We start from the raw sequence: 9,005 nt of genomic DNA, 5'->3' as shown, positions 1-9,005 counted from the left end.
AAAAGATACTTTATCGGCCAAAGTTGGTGACAGGAAGGCTTACAGGTATTTTCAAACAAACTTTGGAGAGTTCATCACAGTTTGAAAGGATTCTGCTAATATACCACAGACGTATTTGTCATTACCTAGCTGAGACAACACACACCAGCCTCAGCGTGTTTCAAGACTGCTCACCTAATGTGCAGAACTACCCAGATAGCTTGGGTTCTAATCCCAGTTTCATCATCTACCAGCTGTGCACAAGTCACCTACCTCTCTGTGCTTTGGTTTTCTCATCTGGAAATAGGCACAATAATAATAGTCACCAACTCATAGGGCTGCTGCAAAGATTAAATGAGTTAGTGTAAGGGCTTATAGCTGTGGTTACACTTGGTTAGTATTAGCTATCATTATTAGGTCCATAAATCTTGGTGGGAAGAACTATCTATCCTGGCTGTATCCAGCCTGACTGGGCCTTCTCAGTCACTGGCCACTCACCTGCTATTAAGTATGGTTTCAGGACCAGTGATAGCCATCACCTGGGAGATGGTTAGGAAGGCTGAATCTGAGGGCTTACCCCAACCCTACTGGGGAGAATTTTCATTCCAACAAGATTTCCAGGGAATTTGGGCGAGGACTAAAGTTTGAGGAGCTTTCGGACAGGCTGCTGAAATAAGCACTGACGGCATCTCCAAGTGGAGGGGCTTTGGTTGCAGCCAGGACCCTGCTGGCCTTCCTGGTCCTGAGACTAGGGCATCAGAGTGCTGTGTTGTCTGTCTCCTGCTTGCTGGAGATGCTTGGCCCTGCGGACTCCCCACCCTGATTCTTGCTTTCTGCATGTTTGGATGTCACTTTCCACTTCCCTTTCTCTGATTGGGTCCAACAAGTAGGGACACGTAGAAGACCTTGGCCTTGTCTTGAGTTTACCTGGAACAGAGAGTTAGTAGTGCATCTTCTGTGGAGCCCCCAGCTTTGCCTAAGGGAGAACTTCTACAAATTCCTGTGCATGTAGAGCTCAAGGGAACTTCTCCAATTGTCATCCAAGGTCAGCTTGCCCTGCCACTCAGACAGTCATGGGGCTGGATGACTAATTCTGAGAAGTTGGGGCAAGTACAAACCCTCAGCAGAGCAGAGAGGAAACCATCTACTCATTAATTCTCCTAGTTTCATTTTTTATAAGTGGCTGTACTTTACTTAACTGGCTCAAACAGTTCCACTTGCTCTAGAAGTCAGGAAAGCCTTGGTGTGGCCACTAAATATTTGTGTGACCTCAGGTGTCACATGGGATTAGATGTAAAATGAGGGTAGTTCTCTAAGATCCCTTCTCTCTGTTCAGCAGGTAGAGTAAATATGCCTAAATTGGTAAATGCAGGTCAAGTTAACAAGGACCTGAAAAGCCAAGCTGTGAAATTCAGACTTGACACTCTACACTCGCACTGTCCAGTGTGGTAACCACTAGCCTCATGAGGCAATGAACACTTGAGATGTGGCTACTCTGAACTGAGACACGCTACCAAGTATAAAACACACACCAGAGTTTGAGACACTGTATGACAAAAAGAAAGTAAAATATCTCATTACTATTATGTTAAGTACATGTTGAAAATACAATATTTTCGATAGGTTGGATGAAATAAAACACTTTTAAAAATTAATTGTACCTGTTTCTTCTTGTTTTTTTTAAGATTATAAATGTGTCTACTAGAAGATTTAAATTACATATGAGAATTGCATTATACGTTTATTGAACAACACTGCCCCAGAGCTACGTTCTCAAAAAGAAGAGGGATGGAACGAATGATTAGTTTATCCTTGAAGAGGGAGTCACTTCCAAATTTAACCATCAGAGAAAGAATCCAGTGGGAATAATCTGAGGGATAATTCTATACATATACAAGTGAAAGTTCCAGATTTTATCTGTACTTTCCCCCAAATGTCAGAGTTTGAACCTATTGTTTTGTCTTCGGGGCACAACACTGTTTGTTTTAAGGCCAGTTCGTTGAGATCTAGAGGCTGGTCTCTGGAGTGTGAGGATAATTCTTCAGGTCCTACTTTAATGACCTGGCGTAAACAGAGGTCTAAAATAAAGAGATGTGACACCTGAAACTAATAAATGTCAATTATACTTCATTTTAAAAAAATTAAAAACCTCTCCTGCAAACAAAAATAAATAGATGTGTTAATGATGGGAATGGTATTGCAATAAATTTTCCTGATGTAGTGAATCCTTTCCCTGGCATAGAGGCAATGCTTTGGGGTTTAGACAAAGCCTGGAAGAGAGGCAAAACGTTAGCAGAGACTCCTAGGAGGAACTTACCAACCCAGGCTTCTGTGGATCAACTTCCTCTCCTGAAATTCCTTGCACAAGCCCAACCCAGGCTTCTGTGGATTGACTTCCTCTCATGAAATTCCTTGCACAAGCCCCACGGGCATGTGCTATGTGGATTTTGAGAAACTGGGTCTTTCCCTTCTTGACTTACTCTCTGGCTCCCTGTCAGCTGCCATCCTGGGAGACTGGGCCTGGATGCCCCTTCTCCCTCCCACGTGTCTCATCCTTGCTCTGGGGGCTTGGGGAACAAGGTGGCAGTTAGAGTGAAGATTGCAAGGGGACAAGAGAGGGAGAGCATTTGCTTGAGCTTAGGCTCTGGGCCTCCCACGGTCCAGCTGAAGCCCCATGCCAAGCTGCAGCCCAGCAGATCCAGAGTGCCCCCCACTCTGGGTTCTGCTGATCCTATACAGCTCTCTGAGCCCTTGACTATGAAAGTGAGACAATGTGGACGGAGCTGCTGTCTCCACTGGGGACCACGGGGCTCTAGAACTGTATGGCCATGCCCTTGGGGCCAGAACTGCTGGGGCCATTTACAATAAGCTCATTTTTCCATCAGTGTTTTGGAGAGGAATCAAACTTGCTTGACCTCAGCTCTCATTACACAAACAAACGACTCCTCAAAAAGCCCTAGAATGAAAGAGACATGGTGGATATACTTTTGGAATAAAAAATTTGGACACAGGATCAGATAAGAACGGGCTTATTTATGGTGTGAATAAGGCTTTCTCTGCTCATTCCATGGAGGTCATCTGCTCCAACCTCCACAGGGCACCACTTTCCATCCACCCCCAGCTACCCCAGCTACTGAGCATTGAGCTTTTTTTTTAAAAAAAGATTTTTATTAAAAATATAGTTAGCATACAATATTATATTAGTTTCAGGTGTACACAATAGTTATTCAACATTTATATACCTGAAGAAGTGATCACCATGATAAGTCCAGCAACTACCTAATAGCGTACTATGCTATCACAATATTATTGACTATATTCCCCATATTGTACATTACATCCCCAAGACTTATTTGTTTTATATCTGGAAATTTGGGCCATTTATTACCCTTTACCTTTTCACCCCCTTTTTAATTTTTCAGTTACAGTTGACATTCAATATAACTTTACATTAATCTCAGGTGTACAGCATAGTGGTTAGACATTTATATAATTTAAGAAGTGAGCCCCCTGACTAGTCTAGTACCCAGCTGGCACTGTACATAGTTATTACCATATTGTTGACTATATTCCCTATGCTTTACATTCCCATGATTATTTTGTAACTACCAATTTGTTACAAAAGGGATTTCTTAATCCCTTCACCCTTTTCACCCTGTCCCCTTACCCCCACGTCTATCAACCCAACAAATCTGGTACCCATCTGATACTATATATAGTTATTACAATATTATTGACTACATTCCTTATGATATACCCTCCATCCCCATGACTACTTTGTAACAACCAATTTGTATTTCTTAATCCCTTCCCCTTTTTCACTCACCCCCTCAACCCCGCTCCCATCTGGCAACCATCAAAATGTTCCCTGTATCTATGAGATTGTTTCTGTTTTGTTTGTTTGTTTTGTTCTTTAGTTCCACATGTAAGTGACATCACATTGCATCTGTCTTTCTCTGTCTGACATACTCCACTCAGCGCAACACCCTTCAGGTCCAACTATGCTGCTGCAGATGGCAAGAACCCATTCCCTTCCCTGGCCGAGCAATATTCCATTGTATATATGTACCACCTCCTCTTTATCCATTCTTCCATCGACTGACACCGAGGCTGCCTCTACGTCTCGGCCATTGGAAACAACGCTGCAATGAGCATATGGATCCATATGTTCCCTTGAAGTAGTGTTTGGGGTTTCTTCAGATAAACACCAGGAAGTGGGATTATTGAGTCCCTCTTTGTCTCTTGTTATAGCCTTTGTTTTAAAGTCTATTTTGCCTGGTATAAGTATGACTACGTCAGCTTTTTGTTTGTTTGTTTCCATTTTCATGAAATAACTTTATCCATCCCTCTACTTTTAGTCTGTGTGTGTTTTCAATCTGAAGTGAGCCTCATTTAGGCAGCATATGTAAGGATTTTGTTTTCTTATCCATTCAGCCACCTATGTTTTTGATTGGAGCATTTAATCCACTTACATTGAAAGCAACTGTTGATGGATAATGTAGTTATTGACATTTTATTATTCATATTTTTGGTCTTTTTTTTTTTCCATCTTAAAGAAGTCCCTCTAACATTCCTTGTAATACTGGTTTAGTGGTGATGAAGTCCTTTAGCATTTTCTTGTCTGGGAAGCTCTTTATCTGTTTTTCAATTTTAAATGATAGCCTTGCTGGGTAGAGGAGTCTTGGTCATAGATCCTTGCTTTTCATCACTTTGAATATTTTGTGTCAATCCCTCTGGCAAAGTTTCTGCAAAGTTTCTGTTGAGAAATCAGCCAACAGTCTTAAGGGAGCTCCCTTGTAGGTAACTAACTGCTTTTCTCTGGCTGCTTTTAGGATTCTCTCTTTGTCTTTAACCTTTGCCATTTTAATTATAATGTGTCTTGGTGTGGGCCTGTTTGGGTTCATCCTGTTTGGGACTCTCCCATATAAGCATCCTGAGCTTATATGTCTATTTTCTTCACCAGGTTAGGAAAGTTTTCAGTCATTATTTCTCCAAATAGATTATCAATCCCTTGCTTTCTTCTCCTGGTGCCCCTATGAGGTGAATGCTATTACTTCTGAGGTTGTCCCAGAGGTCTCTTAAACTATCCTCATTTTATTGGATTCTTTTTTCCTTTTTGCTATTCTAATTGGATGTTTTTTGCTATCTTTTCTTTCAAATCGCTGATTTGATCCTCTGCATCTAGTCTGCTGGTGATTCCTTCTAGTGCATTCTTCATTTCAGTTATCTTATTCTTCTCTTCTGACTGGTTCGCTTTTATGGTTTCTATGTCCTTTTTTTATGCTTGCTATCTCTTTGTTGAAGTTCTCACTAAGTTCATCGAGCATCCTTATAACCATTGTTTTGAACTCTGTATCTGGTAGGTTTCTTGTCTCCATTTTGTTTAGTTCTTTTTCTGGAGTTTTCTCCTGTTCTTTCATTTGGAATATATTTCTTTGTTTCCTCATTTTTGGCTGCCTCTCTGAGTTTGTTTCTATGTATTAAGTAAGGCCGCTATGTCTCTCAGTCTTGCCAGGTGGCCTTAAGTAGTAGGGGTCCTATGGGACTCAGTGGCAGTTTCCCTGGTTACCTAAGCTGGGTTCTCCAGGAGTGTCCCTTGTGTGGGTTGTGAGTGACCTTCTGTTATAGTTGAGCTTTGATTGCTGTTGGCATGTCAGTAGATGGTATTGACCCTCAGGCTAACTGGCTGTGGGCTTTGGCCATGTCCACAGCTTATGGGCTGCTGTGTAGGGGGTTTAACCCATGGAGCAGGATTCACCCCAGAAGGCTCTGGTGCCTTTTGAGACAGCCCTTTGTATGTGCTGAGTATGGGGCTAATTGGCTGGTGCGCTGCTGTGGTCTGAAGCCAACCTGCAAGTATATTGGTTCTGGAGCCTCTTGGGAGGGGAGCCAGTGCAGGCCCAGGTCAGCCACTGCCTGTGACTTGTTGGGGAGTACCTGGTAGGAGCTACAAAGTGATCCACAGTTGGTTGCAGCCTGTGCTGTATCTGGAGGTGCATGAGAGAGGCCACACTTTGAACATATGAATGCTACCACCAATACTAGGTTTAGGGTAGCTCCACAAAAAGCCAGGACACTCCGAGGCCTGCTGCCACCTGCCAGCTCTGTAAGGTTCAGCTGTTCAGTGAGTTAGTGGGGTGGAGCAGTGTTGCTCACCAGGCAAATCAGATTCAGATTTGGCCTTTTGGGGCAGGTTCAACACAGGAAAGATGGTGCTCTCCTGCCAACAGCACAGGAGAAGGCCCCCACATAGGGAAAATGGGAACTGTCCCTCCGGTCCTTATTCTGAAGTTATAAAACTCAGTTATACCACCCTTACATCTCCAATGCCCCCAGAGCCACCATCCTTCCACTGGAACCCAGGGTGAATGCCTGTAAAAGTCCTTTAAGAGGCTCTCTGAGTTTCTCACACCCTTCCATCCCACTTGGACAGTTGGAATCCCTACTCTTTATCACAGCCAGAAGTTGTGGGAGCTCCTCTTCCAGGCACCAATACTTCATGCTGGGGAGCCTGGTGTGGGGGACTGGGGTCCCTCTCTCCCTTGTAGGGAACCTCTGTGGCCAAGATTCTTTCCCACTTTCCAACTGTCATACGTGGGTGTGGAACCAGAAGGTTTTATGTCTCCACCCCTCCTACCAGTCTCAACGTGGCTTCTTTTTTATATCCTTAGTTGTAAAACTTATGTTCAGCTAGACTTCAGATGGTTCTCCAGCCTGACTGTTCTATAATTTAGTTGCAATTTTGATGCGTTCACAAGATGAGGCAAGCACAATATTTACCTACTCTGCCATCTTGTATCTCCTCCCCCTTCTCAGTTGAGCTTTTTATAAAAAGGCTCCAGAGGGGGTACTCCTGACTTTACAGTCCAAACAAGGGGAGGGGGGCGCACTTTTTATTCTGGTCCCTCCATGTAGAAGTGCTCCCTGGAGCCTGGGGCTTTCTTGACTGGTCTGGCTCTGATGGTGTCAGGCATCAGGATTGAAACCAGTCTCATTATCACCATTCTTTTTGTTGTTGTTATTGTTGTTAGTCCCTTGGCTTTCATTTTTGTATTTTTATCTTACTTGATATTTCTAAGTGTGAGTATGAACAAAGTAGACAATTTCAGAATGGCCAAGAATTTAGGAGAATTTCTCAGAAGCTAAACTGTTCAGAGTAAGAGTTCTTGGTTTCAGTGCTTCCGAGTCAGGGCCTAGTGAGTTTTAGAAATTGGTTTCTCCTCTTTAAAAACATAACATAGGGATTCACCATTAAGAAATAATTTTGCTGATAAGAGAGGCTAACGGCCTCGGGGATGGAAGTTTGTTTCAGGATGGTGTTTATGTTGAGATGGTTTCTCCTTCCAGGTGTCCACTCCCAGAATCCAGTTTCCCCACCACACCACCCCACCCAGGCCAGGCCCACTGGTGGTGCAGGGACTTATTGTGGGAGGTATTCTTTGGAGTAAATAGCTCCTGTCTCAGAGCCAGTGAATGGGAAGAAGAGGAGCAATACCTTGGAACCTATGTCATTGACTATGTAAGAGTCAGCCTACTGAATAAGTTCCGTCCATCAATGCCACTTGCCCCTTCCCTCCACAGCCAAGGCCATCTAACTGCAGCCAGTGTTCTGGGAACAAGCTTGTTTTAGATCTGGATTTAAGGAACTGAATTTGATTCTGATCCTGCTGATACTATTTATTCAAAATTATAACCATTATCCATTTGTTGTGCTCTTGCCATGTGTCAGGGTGTTTACACATAGCTACAGTCATTTAAAACTCTGAGAGCCCTATGAGGAACTATTATTAAGGTGATGTACAATAACATAAAAAATCTGATGTTCTCATAGACACAGACAATAATTTAGTGGTTACCAGAGGGTAAGGGGGTGGGGGGTGGGTGATGAGGGTAAAGGGGATCAAATATATGGTGATGGAAGGAGAACTGACTCTGGGTGGTGAACACACAATGGGATTTATAGACGATGTAATACAGAATTGTACACCTGAAATCCATGTAAATTTACTAACAATTGTCACCCCAATAAAATTAATTAAAAAAAAAAAATCTGATGTTGGAGAGATTCAGTAACTTAGTCACAGGACAGGTTCACTTCAGCTCCAAATCCAGATTTTGTCTTTCTTGATTTTTTTACTGTAAAAAAAAAAAAAAAATATATATATATATATATATATATATATATATATATATATAGTCTCAAAATAGTATACATAACATTATATAAATGGTTAATGAATAATAATATAGTTTATATACAAATAATTTGTTGCTTACATAGAAATAGGTTTGTAACTTGTTTTTTGCTTTTGTTATGAAATATTTTAACAAAAACTAATTCTTAATTTTAATGGAATAGAATTTATCAGTATTTTCTTTTATGGTTTGCACTTTTTATAGCTTATTTTAAAAATCATTTCCAATTCCAAAGTCATAAAGATGTTTTTCTATATTGTTTTTTTAGTTTGGTCTTTTACCTTTATATCTTTAAACCACCTAGTTTATTTATTTATTCATTGGAGCATGATGTAAGGTAGGTTGCTAGTTCTTTCTATTTTACTAAGTTACAGACAATGTGTATGCTCTCTCAACTCACACAGGAACTACACAAACAAAGCTTACTTCTTTCCATTCAGTTTTACAAGATTTTTTCTAGTACCCACTGTGGGCCTATCTAGAAGTAGGTCCTGTACCGGGGAAAAAAAAAAGGAAATAATCAACAAAAGGAACTGGGGTAGAGGCACAGCAGACCAATAAATCTTTAAAAAAGAAAAGCTACTTTGATATTTAATAAAATATATAGTACCGAGGAATGGCTAATATGATATACTACTTCAGTACGCACATTCCAGATCACATACAAGAAAAGTGAACAAATATGTGATCCTGATGGGAGTGGAAGCAAATATTAAAATTAAGTTATATCGGGCCGGTCCGGTGGCTCAGGCGGTTGGAGCTCCATGCTCCTAACTCCGAAGGCTGCCGGTTCGATTCCTACATGGGCCAGTGGGCTCTCAACCACAAGG

At 41.7% G+C, this 9,005-nt stretch overlaps 1 long non-coding RNA gene across 1 annotated transcript in view; it reads right to left on the bottom strand.

Moving 5' to 3' along the window:
- Positions 1-3,848: 3,848 nt before the first annotated feature.
- LOC308504365 overlaps positions 3,849-9,005 on the bottom strand; it is a 31,347-nt gene continuing 26,190 nt past the window's right edge. Inside the window, exon 3 of the long non-coding RNA XR_013994345.1 lies at positions 3,849-8,115. This is a non-coding gene — a long non-coding RNA (uncharacterized lncRNA). The remainder of the gene's footprint in view (positions 8,116-9,005) is intronic.

This window comes from Rhinolophus hipposideros (genome assembly GCF_964194185.1).
Source record: "Rhinolophus hipposideros genome assembly, chromosome: 2".
NCBI classification, from domain to species: Eukaryota; Metazoa; Chordata; class Mammalia; order Chiroptera; family Rhinolophidae; genus Rhinolophus; species Rhinolophus hipposideros.
This window is presented reverse-complemented; position numbering and strand designations above follow the sequence as displayed.